The sequence below is a fragment of the Hypanus sabinus genome, assembly GCF_030144855.1.
Source record: "Hypanus sabinus isolate sHypSab1 chromosome X2 unlocalized genomic scaffold, sHypSab1.hap1 SUPER_X2_unloc_7, whole genome shotgun sequence".
Classification (NCBI taxonomy): Eukaryota; Metazoa; Chordata; class Chondrichthyes; order Myliobatiformes; family Dasyatidae; genus Hypanus; species Hypanus sabinus.
The window spans coordinates 991382-1014273 of record NW_026779007.1 but is presented as its reverse complement, the minus strand read 5'-3'; positions in this window follow the sequence as shown (position 1 = coordinate 1014273).

The following is a 22892-nucleotide window of genomic DNA, read 5'->3' as shown; positions in this document are numbered from 1 at the left end:
CTCACCACCACCCGGCGTGTCCCTACACCGAGAGCTTCTGCAGATCAGGTCTCATCACCACCCGGCGTGTCCCTACCACGGAGAGATTCTGCAGATCAGGTCACACCACCACCCGGCGTGTCCCTACCACCGGGAGCTTCTGCAGATCAGGTCTCACCACCACCCGGCGTGTCCCTACCACCGAGAGCTTCTGCAGCTCAGGTCTCACCACCACCCGGCGTGTCCCTACCACCGAGAGCTTCTGCAGCTCAGGTCTCACCACAACCCGGCGTGTCCCTACCACCGAGAGCTTCTGCAGCTCAGGTCTCACCACCACCCGGCGTGTCCCTACCACCGAGAGATTCTGCAGCTCAGGTCTCACCAGCACCCGGCGTGTCCCTACCACCGAGAGCTTCTGCAGCTCAGGTCTCACCACCACCCGGCGTGTCCCTACCACCGAGAGATTCTGCAGCTCAGGTCTCACCACCACCCGGCGTGTCCCTATCACCGAGGGATTCTGCAGCTCAGGTCTCACCACCACCCGGCGTGTCCCTACCACCGAGAGATTCTGCAGCTCAGGTCTCACCACCACCCGGCGTGTCCCTACCACCGAGAGATTCTGCAGCTCAGGTCTCACCAGCACCCGGCGTGTCCCTACCACCGAGAGCTTCTGCAGCTCAGGTCTCACCACCAACCGGCGTGTCCCTAACACCGAGAGCTTCTGCAGATCAGGTCTCACCACCACCCGGCGTGTCCCTATCACCGAGAGCTTCTGCAGCTCAGGTCTCACCACCACCCGGCGTGTCCCTACCACCGAGAGATTCTGCAGCTCAGGTCTCACCACCACCCGGCGTGTCCCTATCACCGAGAGCTTCTGCAGATCAGGTCTCATCACCACCCGGCGTGTCCCTAACACCGAGAGCTTCTGCAGATCAGGTCTCACCAGCACCCGGCGTGTCCCTACCACCGAGAGCTTCTGCAGATCAGGTCTCACCACCACCCGGCGTGTCCCTACCACCGAGAGCTTCTGCGGCTCAGGTCTCACCACAACCCGGCGTGTCCATACCACCGAGAGCTTTTGCAGCTCAGGTCTCACCACAACCCGGCGTGTCCATACCACCGAGAGATTCTGCAGCTCAGGTCTCACCACCACCCGGCGTGTCCCTACCACCGAGAGCTTTTGCAGCTCAGGTCTCACCACAACCCGGCGTGTCCATACCACCGAGAGCTTTTGCAGCTCAGGTCTCACCACAACCCGGCGTGTCCATACCACCGAGAGCTTCTGCAGCTCAGGTCTCACCGCCACCCGGCGTGTCCCTACCACCGAGAGATTCTGCAGCTCAGGTCTCACCACCACCCGGCGTGTCCCTACCACCGAGAGCTTCTGCAGCTCAGGTCTCACCAGCACCCGGCGTGTCCCTACCACCGAGAGCTTCTGCAGCTCAGGTCTCACCACCACCCGGCGTGTCCCTACCACCGAGAGCTTCTGTAGATCAGGGCTCACCAGCACCCGGCGTGTCCCTACCACCGAGAGATTCTGCAGATCAGGTCTCACCGCCACCCGGCGTGTCCCTACCACCGAGAGATTCTGCAGATCAGGTCTCATCACCACCCGGCGAGTCCCTACCACCGAGAGCTTGGGCAGCTCAGGTCTCACCAGCACGCGGCGTGTCCCTACCACCGAGAGCTTCTGCAGCTCAGGTCGCACCAGCACCCGGCGTGTCCCTACCACCGAGAGATTCTGCAGCTCAGGTCTCACCACCACCCGGCGTGTCCCTACCACCGAGAGCTTCTGCAGCTCAGGTCTCACCAGCACCCGGCGTGTCCCTACCACCGAGAGCTTCTGCAGCTCAGGTCTCACCACCACCCGGCGTGTCCCTACCACCGAGAGCTTCTGCAGATCAGGTCTCACCGGCACCCCAGCCGGGAATTTCGAATCCCCCTCGAGATACTCCGGGGTGTCCACTAAAAAGGCTTCACCCTCAGGCACTCCGCAATATCTGGGGATCCCCAAAACACTCGCCACTTCACCGGTTTGTACCATCCTGGTCTTCGACTGGGCACACCACACAGTTCCTCTTTCCAATTCCCTGTCCCGCCCGGTGTGACCAGAGACATCCTTACAGGCAGCTTGAAACACTGGGTGCACCGACAGGGTCCCCATAAGTCCTCACCCGCCTTCTCCTTGCAGGCCCCCAGGAGTCTCCGCACAATAGGGGTGTTGGTCCCTATCAGAACTGACACACCTCCAGTCGCAACTGGGTCCAGGCAAACCGGCACCAAGGCCTCATGAGTCTCAGACACTCCCACCTCGGCCTCGAGGAACTCCAGCCTCACGGACAAATAACCGTCGTATGGGTAATCACCAGCAGTGATACCCCAAATTTCCAGGTCACTGAAGGACTTCAAGGGTAGATGCGACAAATACTGTTCGTGGAACGACCGGTACAATAGCGTGACCTGCGACCCAGCGTCGATTCTGGCTTTTACATCTATTCCCTCTATCCGGATCGAGACACTGGATCGGCGTCCCACCAATATTTCGGGGATAGGATCCTCTCCTCTCGGGGATCCCTGGCAGATTGCGGGGAACGTGTTTTCCCAGAGACTCCAGGCCGTTCCCTCACTGGGTCTCCTCTAATTTACCGAACCCCTCTTCCTGCTGGGACTCCCGTGTAGTCTCCTCTGAGTGGCTTCCGACCTGTCACACTCCCGCCTGAAGTGCCCCTCCTCCCCACAGTTATAACACACCTCGTCTCGCGGGACCTCGGCCTCCCGCGGGCCTTGTGCAGTCGGTCCCTTCAGAGAGGGGCCCTCTCTGCCAGTCCCCTCACTAGAGACTCCAGCTGCCGCGAACCCCCTCACTATCTCCCGATTGGAGCTGGCCCCAGTCACTTCACTACAAGGGGCTACCACGGAGGACTGCATCGCATTGACGGAACCCTCTTCCGACTTCAATGCGTCCTCCTCCTCCCTCACCTCACTGAGCAACTGTGGAGGGTGGCCGCGATCGACAGGACTGCCGGAGACTCGTAGCAATCACATCATGCCTCCGGACGCCCCGGGCAACCTGACCTATCCTGATCTGGTTCACCTCCGTCTCCGAAATGACCCTTCGCCTCAAACAGTTCAGCCTTCGCTCTACCCGGAAAGGATACTCAGAGAGCTTGTTCCCTTTCTCCTGACGCAGGCTCCGGAGCCCCCATTAAAAGCTCCACCATGCCCCCCGTCAGACCAAAAGCATCCAATGTTTCTGGATATCCCCTCCCGGAAGCCAAGGGTTTGCCAGCTTCACTACCTCAGTGTCCACTCCTCTCAAACTGTCAACCAGCCTCTGCCGTTTCTCTTCCTCAGAACACTGCCGCTCACCCAGCAGCCCGGAGACATGGTCTCAGAATCATCCTCCCCTTCGGGGTGGGAGCGACCCAAGAGAGAATCCTTAACTTCTGCCCAGGACCCGCCGCGCTATTCACCAATGAGTTACTGGCTGATGCCAGCTCCGAGCCTTTCCCCCTTCCGTGGGAGAGGGGAAGTAATTAGAACCACAGACCCCCTCCTGCCTCCATCTCCGGGTCACTGCGGTTCTTCATCTTGCTCTGACCTTTCAGCCCCTTACGGACCCGACTGGCCACTAAAATGTGCCTGACTGTCAGAGCGTTGAGTAGCAGGATCGCAGCGAAAAGGAGGAACGGGGTTAAACCCGTATCGAGCCCTTCATATTCCACCTAACAGGGCTCAGTAAAGACATTGTCCATGAGCTTACAGAGCAGCGGTACCTTGTCCATTATTACCCAAGGTCCGTTGTGAAGCAGCGGGGAACGTTTCTCAGACAGGACAGTACGCCAGTTGTTGTCAGACCACAGCCGCAGTTTTCCCGGAGCAATATTTTGTTTTCAGTTTCTGGCAGCAAATGGCGACAAACCGGTCAAAGGTGAAAGTGAAGGTGAACCAGACAGAGCAGTCTCTGGCTGTAAACTTCAGTACGTTGGTAACACTGCACACAAGACTGATGTCCAGAGAATTCCTTGGGAAGTAACCCACATTGATTCGAAACAAAAAGACCGGGGTTACAATGGTCAGTACATCCACTGCTGCCATGGCCACCAGGTAGGGAGCGGTGGAGGTGGAGAGTCCGCAATTTCCCCCGAAAATGATCACAATAGCCACTAAATTCACGAGAGAGAGAGAGAGAGAGAGAGAGAGAGAGAGAGAGAGAGAGAGAGAGAGAGAGAGAGAGAGAGAGAGAGAGAGAGAGAGAGAGAGAGAGAGAGAGAGAGAGAGAGAGAGAGAGAGAGAGAGAGAGAGAGAGAGAGGGGGGAGAAATTAGAAGAAAGAGATATATATCCGCTTGTTATTAATTATGAAATATCTGAGGGATTGATATCGTTGGCAGACTTTTTACGGTACCATCAAGTTGAAAACTTGTAAAATGGTCATAAACAGTTTCACACCGGTTAACACACAGAAGTAATAACCATGGATTGCTCGGGTCACTCACCAGGAACTCCAATAACGGCAATGAACTGTGTAATATTATTTCCGGACTGTGGTCACTGTCCAATCTATCGGAATGAATCGTTGAGGCAGCACATGCCTAAGGCATTTAATATCATTTATCAGCTCCACAGGGACAGATTTCAATAGATTCAAACATAAAGATGTTTAAATCATTCACAACCCGATTACGTCAGACAGGTGAATTTCCAGGGTGACACATTGTAATTAAATCAATTATTTACTATTTGGAACATTTGTGTTAGTTAGTTTGTCCCAAAGAATGTGACTGAACATTCGGAGTTGCCTTATCAATTAAATGTGATTCCAATGTAAATACGTGCATCGCAGGAACTATTTGTCAAGCACAAAATATTGAAGTATTGAATATTGAATAGCTTGTGAAATTATATTTAATCGCTTGTTGTTTCCACTCTCCTCAAGAGTATCAGTTCTTGAATTAGTTTTTATGGAACTCTACCGACAGTCACGATCAGAACATTTGTGGCCAGGTGCAGGACTCAGCCATACTCTAACATATGTCCATCAAACTCAACTGTTTCTTGGGGCGGGAGGTGTGGTTGAGTAGTTTTAATCGTATCACACCATATGTTTCAAGGAACACGACTGAGCGTTGTGGAGACGAATAAGGAAGTATAGTTATGAGTGTGTGTGTGTGTGTGTGTATCTGTCTGTCTCTGTGACTTAGTGTGTGTCACTGTGTTTCGGTGTCTGTGTGTGGACAGATCCATTTTCTCCGCCTGACCCAGCCTGCCCAGACACGTGTACGCATCCGTCGAATTCAGTTTAACTCATTGTTTCAGTCCCCTCTTATCTGTCTCCGCAAATTGCTCGTACTTTCAATCACTCAGTTCAAACACTTCACGAAATGGCTGCGTGAACCATAAAAATCAAGAACAGAGTTCAAAATTAAAATTCTATTTAATATTAATGTATGTGGAAATGAAACAACCTTTAGAGTCGTCACAGCTCCAAATCAATAGACACCCCCACATGCACATTGGATAACCCAAGAGCAAGACTCAACGAAACATAGAAAACCTATAACACAATGCAATCCCTGCAGCCCACAAAGCTGTGCTGAACATCTCAGTACCTGAGAAATTACCTTGGGTTACCCAAAGCCCTCTAGTTTTCGGAGTTCCATATACCTATTCAGGAGTCTCTTAAATGACCCTATCGTCTCCATTCCACGCACGAATCATTTCAATAATTTCAGAAAAAGGCTGATTTCACCTGAGAAAATGACTAGAACAAAGTTCAATGTCCATACTTCATTTATTATCAAAGTATTTCTTCATAAAACAACTTGGAGAGTCGTCACATCTCCAGATCCTGTGAACCCTGAAATACAAACGCACCCCCAAATCCATGGGCATGCTCCACAAATACAAATTCCCCAAAATCCGAAATCCTCGAATCCGCCGACACTCCGGAACTCTATACACATCCAGATCCCAACGCGCAGACAAATACATGTGTACCCCGAAATCCTAAATCCCAAGTTAGAGTGCCTTCACATCCTCCGACACCCCCAAACCCCGACCACCCGAATATTCCCTGACAGACACCCATTTCTGTGCACATCCCCAAATCCCTGTGCATCCCCATATTCTGCAAAACAGCAGAAAATTAGTGCATATTGTCAAATCGGTCTGCAATCCCAAATACCTCCGCACTTGTGAACCTGACAACACTCAAACACATTGGATTATCGCAGAGCAGCAATCATTTTAAACTGTTCATAAACTGGCTGTCATTTAAAAACAAAGACAGGATTCAAACTTCAAATTGCATTTATTATTAAAGTCTGTATAAACGTAAGAAGCTTGACACTCGTCACAGCTGTTAATCCAAGGCAGTGTTCACCCCTAAATCAGCCAACACGCTCAGCTCTGCACATATCTGATTATCAGTGTGCACACACACAAAGGCCTTCTAAGAATCCAAGTACACGACAGCATCTAATTCTCTGTTATATCTCTGATAACAGAGGAATATCTGATAATGCAGGATTCTCAGCTATCCTGCTTGTTATTGCTTCAAAGAATTCCAACAGATGTCAGGCAAGATTTTCCCTCAAAGAAACTCTGCTGACTACGGCTTATGTTATCATGTGCTTCCCCGTAGCTTAACAATCAACTTCAATAACTAGAATCCCATAAGACCAGAAGGTATTGGAGCAGAAGTACCCATTTGACCCCTTGAGTCTGCTGCTCCATTCAATCATGGGATGATCCAATTGTTCTCGTCATTCCAACCACCTGGCCAGCTCCCCAAACGCTTTGATGCCCTGCTTTGATAACCAAGAACCTATCTATCTCTGCCTTAAATGCACTGAATGACATAGCCTCCACAGCCGCTCATGGAAAGAAATTCCACAGGTGTACCACCCTCTGACTGAAGTAATTTCTCCGCGTCGCTGTTCTAAATGGACGTCCTTCAATCTTGAAGTCGTGCCATCTTGTCCTGGACTCCCCCACCGTGGGAAATAACCTTGCCATATCTAATCTGTTCAGGACTTTTAGCATTCAGAATATTTCTATGAGAATTTCCTCCACCACCTCCGCCCCTCCCGCCATTCTCCTGACCTCTAGGGAATACAGCCCAAGAGGAGCCAGTCGTTCCTCTTACGGTAACCCTTTCATTCCTGGAATAATTTTCCTGAATCTTCTGTGAACCTCCTCCAATATCATTATATAGTTTCTCAAATACGGAGACCATACTGTACACAGTACTCCAGCGTGGTCTCACAAGTGCCTTATAGAGCTTCAACGTTCATTCCTGCTCTTATATTTTATACTTCTAGAAATGAATGTCAACATGCATACGCCTTCTTCACCGCCAACTAAACCTGAAGGATGAGCTTTTCAACATCCTGGACAAGCGCACTCAAATCCCTTTGCATCTGCATGTTAAATTTCCTCCCCATCTAAATAATAGCCTGCCCGTTTGTTTCTTCCAACAATGTGCGTGGCCATGCATTTTCAACATCGGATTTCATTTGTCACTGTTTTGCCATTCCCCTAAACTATCTAAGTCTCTCTGCAAGCTGTCTCTTTCCTCAATACTACACGCTCCTCCACCTATCTTTGTATCTTCGACATATTTAGCCACAAATCCATTAAAACCATAATCCAAATCATTGACATTCATTGTAAAAAGCAGCGGTCTCCACTGCTAACCGGCATAATAGTCATAATAGTACCCCGTTATTACCATTCTCTTCTCAGCCGATCAGCCAATGCTCCACCCATGTTAGTACCTCCCCTATAATTCCATGGCCTATTAACCAGCTGAGCAGCTTTATGTGCGGCAGTTGTCAAAGGCCTTCTGAAGATCCAGGTACACCTCACCCATTTCATCTCCTTTGTCCACCCTGATTGTAATTTTCTCAAACATTTGCAGTAGGTTAGTCAGGCAGGATTTTCCTTTCAGGAAAACATGTTGGCTTTGGCCTGTCTTGTCATGTGCCTCCAGGTACTCCGTAATCTCATCCTTAACAATCGTTTCCAGCAGCTTCTGAAACACTGATATCAGGTTAACAGGTCTATAGTTTCCTTTCTGCTGCCACCCACCCTTCTTAAATAGCGGGGTAATATTTGCAATTTTCCAGTCATCCGGTACAATGCCAGAATCTATCGATTGTTGAAAGACCATTGTTGATGTCGCCGCCAATCCTCCAGCTACTTCCTTCAGAACCTAACGGTGGATTCCATCGTGTCCAGGAGAGTTATTCACCCTCAGACCATTAAGCTTCCTGCGGAACTACTCTGTCGTAATTCGCACTGCACATACTTAATTCCTCAATGTCTGGTACACTGCAGATGTCTTCCAGTGTAAAAGCTGATGCAAAATACATTCAGTTCCCCGGTCATCTCTGCGTCCGTCATTACAATATCTCCAGGGCCACTTTCTATTGTTCCTTTGTCTACCCTGAACCCTCTATTTCCCTTTGTATACTTAAAAAACATTTCGCATCTTCTTTGATATTTGTCGCCAGTGTCCTTTCATAATTTATCTTTTCCTTCCTCATGACTTTATTATTTTTGTTCTGCAAGCTTTTAAATGTTTCCCAGTCCTCTGGCTTTCCACTAGAAAGATTCCAGATTTCGATGCCAGGTATGTCCTCTCTTTTGTTTTTACTTCGGCTCTGACCTCACTTGTCAGCCACTATAGTGCCCTTATTCCATTTAAAATAATAAGAACAAATTCTGCTGGATATACCGATAAATGGTTGAAACGTTTTTTTTTACCGTTATCTGTAATTCAGGCGCAAAAAACAGCTACACCAACATTTCCATTTAAAGTCTTTTACGATTCGTCTGAATTAATTGTTGACATATAATAATTTCCCTTAATATACTGATGAAAAAAACAGACTGTCAGGCATTAGTGAATCCTTAGACTTTATTAAACTGTGGGACCTAAAATGAAACAGTGACAGACAGAACAAGATGGGGACTTAGAGACTGTGACGGTCGGGTATATTGCATAATCCAGAAACCCAGTCTTCCCAGCGTGAAAAGATCCCTGCCACCCAAACATAAAAGCACTTGGTGTCGAACATAACAGGATCATCATTTCTTTGCCCGCTCATATTAATCCAATATGTTTACAGCAACTGCATTCCCTGCAATTGTAATGGCATTTGTCACACTTCAACCAGTAAAGACGAACGTCCTTGTTGCACCACAAAATAGTCTCAAAACCTATGCTTCTATTACACCCAAACTCTTTAAAATTGAAGATGTAGCTGATCAATAAGTCGCACAACTATAATCATGAACAGATCTAATTCAAAAGCTAAAAATGGTCAACAAAGGTTTTGGTGTAGCACCCCAGAATACCCTCAGAGACACGTGGGAATATTTAATGCTCCTTTATATTTATCAATATTTTACTGATTTCGTGCTTTCAGGTCAGTTTATTATACATTCATGTGTATGGAAATCCTACCACTGGCACGTTTTCATGAGTTTGAACATATAATTTCAAATCATCTGCAGGTTTATTAATCCTCTTTGTAACGCACATAACTTGTGCAGTAGCCACTAAATCTTCACATTCGTGCCTACTGTTCAAACATTGTTTGATAATTGCATCCAATATACAGCATAATTGAAATGTCTGCCTCTCATCCACAAAGCTCCAACTTCTGAACATATTGATTCATACGTCCCAGTGCCTATCTCAGAGAAAATATAATTAATCATAATATTAAATTAAAAAGGGCTACGAATACTACTTTATGGTTCCCTAAAGTCTGTCTCATGGAAATCTGAATTTAACTTAACCACCCGCACCAACACAGGTCGTCCAAATATAAAACTTTGAACAAATTATGCAATCCCCCCCCCCCCCCAAACCTCATTTTCATAATTCAATCGAAAGTCCTTCCTTGCAGTAACATCAATGCCTTTTCAAGATCAAAAGATACTGCTATTACAACATTTTTATTTAACTGTGCTTTCCTAATATCATCTTCCAGACCTAAAACTAAATCCAATGTCAGGCTACCTTTCCGAAACCTGCTCTGATAAAACGATATCTCACATATTTTATCCGAATAAAAATCAAGGAGGAGAAGATGGCGGCGCGACGCGGCCTCTTGGAGAATGGAGATCTGTTCCGTGTTAAGTAGGGATCCGTGCACAATCTCGATTTGATGGAGGCAGACGTGAAAGCGTGGAGGAACACCTGGAGAATCTTCTGAAATTCCCACTTCGCTGCCGCTGCTACTGTGCGGTCCGGAATCTCCGGAGGAGAAGGCCTCCGAGACCTCGGCTTTGCTTGTTTCGGCGGCCGGGACGAGGTCGAAGGCGCTCGTCAGAGGATTGCTCTCGGGAGGCTGTGTCGGAGGGGCTGGTCAGAGGATCGAAGATTTCGGACGGTCTCAGAGTCTGCTGTCGTCGGGTGCTTCCGAGGCATTAATTGTCAGTGCCTGGAGGTTTACGGCAGAGAGGGATTCTCCCTTTTGCTGCCTGATGATTGGACTAGTGGAGTATATCGGGACTTTGAGACATTTTAACCGCGTCCATGGTCTGCGTTTATCGAATTACGGTGTTGCTTTGCACTGCTGTAACTATCTGCTATAAGGATGTGGTTTATGTTAGTGTGGCTCTTGGTTTCTCCGTTTTCTATTTTGTGACAGCGCTCCGAAGGAACATTGTATCATTTCTTAATGCACGCAGATTATTAACTGTAATGTTAATTGTTAACTGCTTAAATAAAATGGCTTCTCTGTCACATTATAATGAAATTACTTCTTTGTGGGTAACGGATTTGGTAATGCTCTGTTTAGTTGTAATATTTGGGTTATAATTATTGATAACGGAGGAACTAACCACTGGAAGCAATGTTGTTCCCTCTGTATGTGTGGGAGCCTGGAATCAGTGCGCGGGTTTTTCGGGAGGAGAACCGAAGGGGAAGGACGTGCTGGACCCTTTGGTCCCAGGTTGGTCCCAGGCAGCGGGTCGAGGAGGTCGGAGAAGATCGAATGGTGAACAGAAGGCTTCGATAACTGAGCTCCAACGGTTTTGTAGAAACTCATTGAACTCTAAAAACGTTTTAGCCCCTTTTCTTTCTTTTTATATTGTATCTTTGTGAATTACCTAGTTCCAGTAAGATTTATAAAGTGAACTCTGTAAACGTGCATTGTGTGCTGTCTGATATTGTGTGTGCGGGTTTGTACCAGTGTGCATTACACAGCATCTACACACACGGGAGACGCGGTTTGGCGGGAGGAGGGATTTTCCCCTGGACAAATACAATCCGATAGCCCTAAGCGTTGCACTAACCATTTCAATTTTTTAACATTTTTACAGATGGAACGAAAGATAATTTAACTGGGAATGTTGCAGTAGCCCATTTTTGTGCCTGAAGTATAGACAATGACAGAGAAATTACTTTGCAACCATTTATCAGTATATACAGTTGAATTGGTTGCCATCATTTTAAAATGAAGGTTGGTGGAGAAATTTCTTCACACATAACATTATAATTGTTTAGATTACTTTTATGTTTTGATGACCCTTAAAAACGTTATTACAGCAGTCGGTCAGTTTTACTGTTGGAAACTCACCAATAATTAATTCATATTCAAGTACTTGTTTATATATTTCCTTCTTATAGGTCCCTGAAGGAGGTATTGAAGGGAATGAGTGGGTTGACTGTAAGTTACAAAAATTGAACTGTGGATAAAGACCGTTCACTTAACAAATCAGAAGTTCAGAGTTATGTTTGTTGAGAATTAGGAGCTGATGGAAAGAATGATGGGAAAATGAGTACACCTTTACAGAATACATAAACGTGTTGGGTGTATGGGCAGAAAGGGGTAAAACAAGAACGGATGGAATTATATTGACATGAACTGGAATGGGAACATGAAAGTGCTGGGTTTATGGGAGAAACAAGGAGAGAAGGAATTATATCCCCATGACTTACTATGGTTAATTATTCCTCATGCCATATTGAACGTCATGCTTCTGAATCGTGTAGGTTTCTTTCATTGCTATTTCAGGGTGAAGCATATCAGGAAAGAAATCATGCAGGCTTCACTGAAAATTTCGGGGCTTAAATGATTACATTTAACCGCTTTCTTAAGTCATGGCGTGACTTTAATGTAATTTGCAGTACTGTGTTTCATTACGTAAATTCGATAGGATTTGTTGGGGGTAATATACTTTTCATTAGAATACAGAAACAGCGAGGATTTTATTTCCATTCTCTGCACCATTGTCCGGTCCAGTTGATAACGGGAATGCGCCTTTAAGAAGGAATGTCTTAATTTTGCCAATCATTAAACGAGATGGCGGAGACTGGTGTGATTCACACTGGGTTAGTAAATGAGCATCTGACTCGACCCCCGTCTTCTTGTGGGAATGTCTGACAGTGAATTTGGTGAGCGGAATGGGAACAGATGGACAGATCCACAGACGGATGTGCGGAGTAGTTCTTTGTCTGGCATCTGGCGGGAAGAATGAGGTTCTGATTCTTGGACGGTGCTTTGCCCCTCCCGACACGCAGACTATCTTAACATCCCGGTCTGCCGGTCAATGGGACAATCCGCCCGGGAATAACAACTGGGAGATCAGGCGGTGACTCTGAGGATCCGGAGCTCGGACAGGAGACTCTGCCACCGCCTTTGGCGACTACTCAGGATGCGGCGCCATTAATCAACTGAAGCATCGAAGTGACGGGATATTTCACCGCGCTGATCGCCTGCTCCCTGAATTTCGACTGAGTCACCGCGTAAATAAATGTGTTCGTGCAGCAGCTGCAATTCATCAGGAAATACCCGACGTACTGAAAGATCAATTCAGAATCATTGAATTCGAATCCTTTTCCTGATACCTGATAATATATGAAATTTACAACCGCCGTCATCCACAGGAAGATGAAGCTGCCGGAGATGGTGAAGAGTAAAACCACAGACCTCCTCCTGCTCTCCATCTCCGGGTCACTGCGGTTCTCCCCCTTGCTCTGACCCTTCAGCCCCTTACGGACCCGACTGGTCACTAAAATGTGCCGGACTGTCAGAGCGTTGAGCAGCAGGATCCCAGCGAAAGGGAGGAACGGAGTTAGTACCGTATCGAGCCAGTCATATCCAACCCACCAGGGGTTAGTGAAATACTGGTTCTTGGGAATACAGAACCATGGTACATTGTCGATGATCATCTGGGGTTCCCATATGAAGAATCGGGGAACGTTTCTCAGACACGACATTACACCGGTTGTTGTCAGAACCACAGCCGCAGTTTTCCCGGTGCAATATTTTGTTTTCAGTTTCTGGCAGCAAATGGCGATAAATCGGTCAAAGGTGAAAGTGACGGTGAACCAAACGGAACAGTGCGTGGCCGTGAACATCAGAACACCGATAACCGTGCACATAGGCGTGATGTCCAGAAAACTCCGAGGGAAGTAATACACTCTGATTCGATTCAAAATGACCCAGGTGACAATGGTCAGTAGATCCGCCGCTGCCATGGCCACCAGGTAGCGAGTGGTGCAGGTAGAGAGGCCGCACTTTCCCCGGGACAGGATCACAATCGCCACTAAATTCACTGGAGAGAGGGAACAGACACTAGGCATTACTGAAAACATTCTCCGGGAATTAACATGTTAGCTAAAACTCGGGAGTGTTGGAGTCTGTAAACGGCAGCTAATCTAACACCAGAAATGGGTCGCACTGTCTCTGACCTGTCTTCTTCAGTGTAGAGGTAATACGATGTGTGGGGAATCGTTGACGATGAAAGCGAGCAGCATGAACAACAACGATCGGTGCTGCTCCCGATTCCAGTCGCTGATGGGGCCGGTTACACTGAATTAACTGTGACTGACCAGGTCTCTGGAAAATCAGCATTTGATGGAAACGCGAACGGACACAGAGAGGAGCAACACACACAAAACTGCAGGAACTCAGCAGGTCAAGCAGCATCCATGGAATTGAATAATCTTTCATTTCATGTCGAGATCCTCCTTCAGGACGAAGCTCTGCCCCGATTTATGACGGGTTTCAGAGGGAAAGAAGGAACAACTTAGTGACCTGTGGCTGAGTTGTCCCGTTAATGGAATAATTCTGCAGCGCAGTTCAATTCGATAACACACGGCAGCAGATCCGTGAACACTGTTTCAGGTGATCAGACACAATTAGTGCCCAACAGACACAGGGATCCGACTGTGACAGATTCTAGAGGGAGACATGAAGCGCAGGTCTAGGGTTTCCCTCTGATTAATAACTTAGGAGAAGTGTGCTTCAGAATGCAAACATCTCCCAGTCATAACTTCCAGGAGAGATCCCTGGCCCCAGAACTGGGACTTCGCTGGACAAGGTGTCATTCAAGGCAGGAACAGCGTTCTATTCGATCCCGTGAGTTAGTGGAGAAAAATAGGCTTAGTTCCAATTGTTGTTAAATGTGAAAATTCGGAATGTGAAATTGACAAGATCGATACCTCTGATGGATATTTGTGCAATGGCGATCAGTTTGTAAGCTTGTAACATTATCTTAAACAGGTTCACACCGGTTAAAACACAGAAATAACGAAAATGAAATGCTCTGCTCACTCACCAGGAACTCCAGTGACGGCAATGGACATGTACAATATTTTGTCCACAGCGATATACCTATCGAACATTGCAGACATTTTCTCTGACCAATGATTTGTCTCGTTGTGCGACAGGCGATCTCTCGGAATTAAATGTTATAGCAGCAGATGCCATGGGGTTTTAACGTCATTTAGCAAATCCAGAGGGAAAGATTTCAACAGATTTCAAAAATAAAGTATTTAAAATTATTTATAAACCAATTACGTCAGACAGGTGAGATGACAGATTGTGATTAAATTAATAAATAATATTTCGATCATTTTTGGTAGTTAGTTTATTGCAACAAAGGCGACTGGACCGTTGCAGGTGTCTGATCAATTAAATGTGGTTCCACTGTAAATATCTACTTCAAAGGAACCAGTTGGCTGGTACAGAATATTGAAGTAAATTATGTCATTGTATTTTGTGAAATTGTACTGAATCACCATTCTCCTCAAGAGTTTAAACTTTTGATGTAGTCTGCGCTTGTGGGACTCTACTGAGAGGGCGTCGAAGAAAATGTCTGTTTGCGTTGATGAATAAACACAATTTCATATCCACCAAATCCTCCAATTGCTTGAGTGACGTAGTCACACAGATCATTTGGGGGCTCATCCAGGACACATCCTTAACCCGAACATATACCATGAAATTGAGCAGTCTAGTGGTAGGGGCGGGGGGGGGCTATGTTTTAATCATGTCACTCCGTATGTGTCAAAGATCTGTGGAGGCGTATAAGAAAGTACAGTTTTGAGTGTGTGTGTGTGTGTGTGTGTGTGTGTGTGTGTGTGTGTGTGTGTGTGTGCGCGCGCGCGCGTGTATCTTTCTGTCTGTCTATGAGTGTTGGTGTACGTCAGTGTGTTTCTGCGTCTGTGTCTCTGCTTGTCCCTGCCTGACGATACATGTGCCCGTACACCTCCAATTCAGTTTATCCCCCTTGGTTCAGTCCCTTCCCATCTGTCTCCGCAATGCAGATGTTCTCGAATTCTCATTTCAAACGCTTCACAAAACGGCTGCTCAACCATAATAAAGCTAGAACAAATTTCACATTTGTTATTAATGTCTGTAGAAATAAAACAACCTTGAGACTCGTCACAGCTCCATTTCAGCAGCCACTCCCACATGCACATTAGATTATCGCGGAGCAAGAATCAGTTGAAACAGTTCACGAAATAGCTGTCTCCATTTAAAAAACACACCACCGGGAACAGAGGTAAAAGTTCATATTGAACTGATTATTATTGCATGAAAAATGGAACAACCCTGAGTTTTGACACACCTCCAAATGCACCGGCTCCCCCAAGCCAATGCTCACCCCAGAATCCGCCAGCATCCCCAACTCTGTGCAAATCTGTGTGAAGCCACACATCTGTGCTCACTGGCAAAACTTCATTCAATCAGCGTTCACCCCAAAAGCAACCGACACCCGCAAAATCCAGTGCAATTACACATTTTGTGACAGACCCCTAAATCTGTGCACATCCCGAAAGCAACATTCGCCGCCAAATCCGTATGCACTCCCAGATTCACCGACATGTCCTGAAATATACGCACATCCACAAATCCGTGCGGATCCCAAATCCGTGAGCACACTAACACATTACACACTCACAGAGCAGGATTCACTTCAACTACTTTGCAAAATAGCTGATTCAATAACAAAGCAATAATAGCAATAACAAAGTTTAAATTCAAACACATGCCCACTTGCATATTCTTCGTATAATCATTGACATCCCCCTAAATCTTCGCACCTCACCAAACCCATCTTTATCCCCTCATCAGTGGGTGTCCCAAATCCACCGACCCCCATATTCGCTAACTAAACCCTATGTCTGCTCACAATCACAAATCCACGTGCACCCCCATATTCACCAATACATCCCTCTCAGAGCAATCCTAAATCTGTGTGCACCCCCAAATCCGTGCCCACGCCGAACCCGCAAATCCACCGACATGCGCAGAACTGTGCGCACCCCAAACTTGCTGACTCCGCCACATATAAGTTACATCTGTGTGTTCTCCCAAAACTGTGCGCACCCGCAAAGCCGCATGGAAACCACAAACTGTGTTCGCTCCCAATCTGTGTGAATCCTCAAATCCGCCGACACACCCAATTCTGTGCGGTGCCTCAGATTTGCACTCCCAAAACCCTGTGAACCCTTGCACGTTCAAAGCTGCGTGCACCCCGAAATTCACTGACACTCCGAAATCGGTGTGCACACCAGTATTCGCCAACATACCCTGAAACGTCTGTACATCAGCAAATCAATGTACAGCCCCACTTCCATGTGTACCCCCAAACCCGCTGGCATCGCCACAGACACATTGCAGTTTCAGAGAGCAAAACTCATTTCAGTACTGAACTAATTGCCACTTTCTTAAAAAGTTTAAAGTTCATAATGTGTACATTATTAAAGTATCTTTGTGTGTCTGCATCTCTGAGTGTCTATATGAGTTCCCGTGTGTGTCTTTGTGTCAGGGAGTAGCTAACAGACAAAGCTGGCGCACTGTCGTGTCGGCTTGGCTACTGAGAACACTTGGCTGGGACAACAGAGGGATCTGTGTACACTGGTTCGGGGAACTATAACGCATTGAATTGTTTGTAAGGGATACAGCAATATAATGGACTTAAATCTGAGGAGGTTGAACAGGGAATGAAAGAGCGTTTGATGGTTCTGGGCGAAAAATGAGGGGGAAATCAGTTTGAAAGCTGTCGAATATTGAATGCACACGGAACGGGACACAGTGGAGACCTGGGGAGGCAGGAGTAATTCGGCGGCTGGTCTGTCTTTACGGATGTAGGGGTAAGAAGTGAATTGGTGGGTGCACAGGGATTTTGAGGTGTCCGTTGCTTTCGGAGTGCACTATGATTTAAGGGTTGAATGCACGTTCACCAGTGAGCACAGATTTGTGGGCTCACACTGATTTACACAGAGTTGGGTGTGTTGGCGGATTCGGGGGTGCACACTGACTTGTTGGAGCCGTTGGATTTCGAGGAGTGTCGAATCTCAAGGTTGTCCCGTTTATACAGACTTCAATAATAAATGCAATATGAACTTTGACCTCTGTTCTTGCTTTTGTTAAATGGAGACAGCCGATTTGTGAACTATTTGTAATTATTCTTGCTCTGTCCATGTGGGGGTGTCTGCTGATCCGGACAGGTGACGAGTCTCAAGGCTGCTTCATTTGTACATAAAATAATAATAACTGAAATTTGAATTTTGCCCTCTATTCTTGATTATTGGGCCGAATGGCCTACTTCTGCTGCTAAATCTTTTGGTTTTATGGTCTTATAACAGATTCCTGAGGCACAGCACTGGTCACCGGCGTCCATGCAGACTATGATCCGCCCACAACCACTCTTTGCCTACTGTGGGCAAGCCAGTTCTGGATCCACAAAGCAATGCCCCTTGGATCCCATGCCTCCTTAATTTCTCAGTAAGCCTTGCAAGGGATACCTTATCAAATGCTTAGGGAGATGAAATTAGGCGCATAATCCAATGGGGATAAACCGAATTGGAGACGGAGAAGTGTGGAATCATCCAAGGTCAGTTAGAGACAATCTGTCTACACACTCGCGCACACACACACACACACACACACACACACACACACACACACACACACACACTCAAAACTGCACATCCTTATCCGCCATTGCAGCTCTCAGCCGAATTCCTTGACACATACGGAGTGACATAATTAAACCCACACTAGACTGGTGAGTTTGATGGCAATATGTCAGCGTTAGGGGTGGGTCCTGGACGAGCCCCCAAATGTTCTGTGTATGACTGAGTCACTGAAGTCGTTGGAGCGTTTCATGGATAGGAAAGTGTTTACTCATCACCACTGACAGTCATTATTTTGGAAACCCCCTCGGTAGAGACCCCTAAACATAAACTTCATCAAGAGTTTATGCTCTTGGGGAGATTGGGAAGTTTCAGTGTTTCAATACAGTTTCACAAGCTGCTATGCCATAATTTACTTCCATATACTGTGTCTGACAAATGGTGCATATGTACACTGGAAACACCTTTAGCTGTTAAGACACATCGGAAGTTTCAGCCACCATTATTGGGATAAAATCTCCCACAAGTGGTCTAAATATAAATTCATCAGTTTATTCAGAATCTGTCACAGCGAAAATTGCACCTGCTTGATGTTAATGGTTTGTAAGTAAATTAAAAATCTTTACATTTAAATCTGTTGAAATCTGTCTCCGTGGAGTCGCTAACTGATATTGAAAACCTCAGGCATGTGTAATCTCAACATCTCATTCCGAGAAATCGTCTGTGGCACAGGAGTACAAACCACTGAATAGAGGAAATGTCTGCAATGTTGGATTAGTACTTGAGTGTGGGAAAAATATTGTTCGTGTTCATTGCGGTCACAGGAGTTCCTGGTGAGTGAACAGAGCAATTCATGTTTGCTAATTCTGTGAAGGCCCTGAAGCAGTGATCCAATCACAGACCCAGTACAATGCACACAGTGATATATACTGGGTCACAAATCCCGAGGTACAAACAAAGTCAGCGTCAAAGTTCAGGTAGAGATCAAAACATCCAGAGAAATCCAAACACCAGAATCGGGAAACAGGCAGAGTCGATATTCAGACGGACAGGGTACAGATACGAATGCTGGAAACGCTCAGGAAAATTCACTGGCACGATCTGGCAACAAACCGGTGAAAGCACCGGACTGAAATACACTGAGCAGTAAACAGAGTAGCAGGTGATAGGTGGAGCACAATGAGACACAGCTGGCAGCAATACAGGTAATAATGAGAAACAGATCAGAGAGAGGAGGTAATACAGGGGCCGGAGTCGAGCAGGAGCGGGGACAAGAGCACATGGCAATGGAAACCACAGACTGACAGCTGGAGGAAACACACAAAAATACAGAGTTCAACTGGAGGTGTTGACAGTACCCCCGCCCCCGCCACACACACACTACGGACGCCCCCGGGCGTCACGGCCGGTGGAGCTGGGTGCTGGCGATGAAAGTCTTTGGGATGCAGACCATCAGGCCCTGGGGATTTATCAGCCGTCAGTCCCATCGGTCTACCCAACACCATATGAATGTGAATTTCCTTTAGTTTCTCCGTTACCCTCGGCCCTCTGGACACTATTACAGCTGGGAGATTGTCTGTGTCTTCTCTAGTGAAGACAGATCCAAAGTACCTGTTCGAGTCGTCTGCCATTTCCTTGTTCCCCAGCATAAATTCACCCGTTTCTGCCTTCATAGGCCCAGCTTCGGTCTTAACTATGTTTTCCCTCTTCACACACCTAAAGAAGTGTTTACTATCCTCCTTTATATTCTTCGTACCTCATCCTTTCTCCCCGTATTGCCTTTTTAGTAATGTTTTGTTGCTCTTTAAAAGTTTCCCAATCCTCTGGCTTCCCGCTCATCTTTGCTATGGTATTCTTCTTCTCTTTTATTTTAATACTGTCCCTGACCTCTCTTGTCATCCACGGTCGCCCCCTACTCCCATTAGAATATTTCTTCCTCTTTGGAATGATCCTGATCCTGCACCTTCTGAATTATTCCCAGAAATTCCTGCCGTCGTTGTCATCCTGCGAGGGTATCATTCCAGTCAACTTTGGCCAACTCCTCCCTCATGGCACAATAGTGCCCTTTGTTCAAGTGTAATACTGACACGTCCGATTTCCCTTCTCCCTCTCAAATTGTAGGTTAAAACTTGGCATATTATGGTCACTACCTCCAAATGGCTGCTTTAATTTGAGTTCTCTTATCACATCCGGTTCATTACACAGCACTAAATCCAGAATCGCCTTCTCCCTGGTCGGCTCCAGTACAAGCTGCTCTAAGAATCCATCTCGGAGGCATTCCACAGACGCCCTTTCTTGAGGTCCAGTACCAACCTAATTTTCCCAGTCTACCTGCATGTTGAAATTCCCTGATTTCAACCGTCGTAATACCTTTGTGACGTGCTAATTTTAGCTCTTGATTCAACTTGCACCCTATATCCAGGCTACTAATTGGGGGCCTGTAGATAACTCCCATTAGGGCCTTTTTGCCCTTACAACCTCAGTTCTATCCATACTGACTCTACATCTACTGATTCTACGTCTCCCCTCTTATAGGACTGAATTTTATTCCTCAGCAGCAGGGCCACCTCACCCCCTCTGCCCACCTGTCTGTCCTTTCGATAGGATGTATATGGTTGAATGTTCATTTCCCAGCCCTGGTCCTCTTGCAGCCATGTCTCTGTTATTCCTACAACATCATACTTACCAACTTCCAACTGAGTTTCAAACTCATCTTCTTTATTACTTCAACTTCGTGCATTCAAATATAATACTTTTAATCCATTACTCCTCTCGCTTCTCAAATCGGTCCGTCATGCACTTGGCCATACTCTCCGATCCCTTCCTGAGCTTTCGGCCCCGTCAATTCTGTTGTCTTTCTTAACATTTCTTATTCTCTGTTTCTCTTTACTTCCATCCTTATATTTCCATTTATTTCCTTTAAAATGTGACAACCTTGAGATTCGTTAACCGCCTCCCACCCACCCCCACTCATCCACCGACAGACTGAAATCCGGCTGCATCTGGAAATCTGTGAACGACCCCAAAACCTCATGCGCCCCAAATCTTTGAGCAATCCCAAATCCGTGTGCATCCTGAAATCTGTGCGCAGCCTGAAACCGGCTGACAATCCCACATGCACATTAGAATGTCATTGAGCAAAAATAATTTCAAACATTCCAGCAAATAGCAGCCTCCACCTTATGAAAGTCAGTAAGAGAAAGGTAGAAAAATTAAAGTTCATTTATTAATAAAGTTTTCATTAAAGAAACAATCTTTGAGAATTGTAACGACCCCACATCCACCGACAGCCCCAAATGCGTGTACATCACTTCTGCCTGTGCACACTCACACCCCCTGAATCTGCGCGCATCTCCAAACCTCTGTACATCTGCACACCTCCATGTTCACAATTCGTTACCGCAAAGGAAAACTCTTTACAATCAGTTTCAAAAATACCTTTAAAAATAGCCGGAACAAAGTTCATTTTAAAGTTCATTTATAGATTTATTAGTAAAATATCTGTAAATGAAACAACCTCGTCAATCCTCCAAATGCACACTGCAGGCACATATTAGGAGCCACACACGTAAATCTGCACACACTCTCAGATAAGAGTGTACCCCAATTTCCATGTGTACCCCCAAACCGCTGACAACACCTCATTAGATTATCTCAAATAATCCAGCAGTTCTCAAAATAGCCGTCTGGTCATTAAAACACGCGAAATTCGTGTGCAATTCCAAATTCGCTGATACATCCAGAAGGTGTGTGTAATCCCAAATCCTTTTGCATCGTATTCGGACAGACCAACAAATCTGCGCACACCCCATAATAAGGAACATACCGCTAAATCTGCGCGCATCCCTAAAACAGTGCACACCCCATCTCGCTGACATCCCCGCATACACATGAGATTATCCCTGATCAGGAATCATTTCAAACAGATCGGAAAATGCCGGCATCGACATTAAAAATCAGTATGCAGCCCAAAATTCGTCTACCAGTTTTATACGCCGAGGCACACAAATCTGCGCATCCCAAATCCGTGTGCACCCCATGTTTGACAACTCACCCATTAATCTGCACACATCACCATATTCGTGTCCACCCCCATATTTGACAACCCACCTTGCGCATCCCCGCATGTGCACTCCCAAATATGGGCCAATCGTCAAATAAGAGCGCACCCTAAAAGCCGTGTGCACACCAAACCCACTGACACCCCCAAATGCACAACAGATTATCCCAGAGTAAGAAACATATCAAACAGTTCACAAACTGAACCATTAAAAACACGAGCTGAGGTCGTTCACTTTTTTTAAATTAACATATCTATAAAAGAAACAAATTTGAGATCGTCACACGTCCACTAAAATTCATCTGTACTCCTAAATCTGTGAGCAACACCTTATTAACCAACCCACTGCAAATCCACTTGTACCCCCAGATCTGTGAGCATCTCCTTATTGACCAACCCACCGCAAATTCATTTGTATGTCCAAATCCGTGTACAACCCTTTATTAAAGTCCCTCCACCACAAAAACTATTTATACCCACAGATCCGTGCTCAACTCCTTATTGACCAACCCACCGCAAATTCATTTGTATGTCCAAATCGGTGTACAACCCTTTATTAAAGTCCCTCCACCACAAAAACTATTTATACCCCCAGATCCGTGCTCAACTCCTTATTGACCAACCCACCGCAAATTCATTTGTATGTCCAAATCCGTGTGGTATCCTCCGCAAATCAATT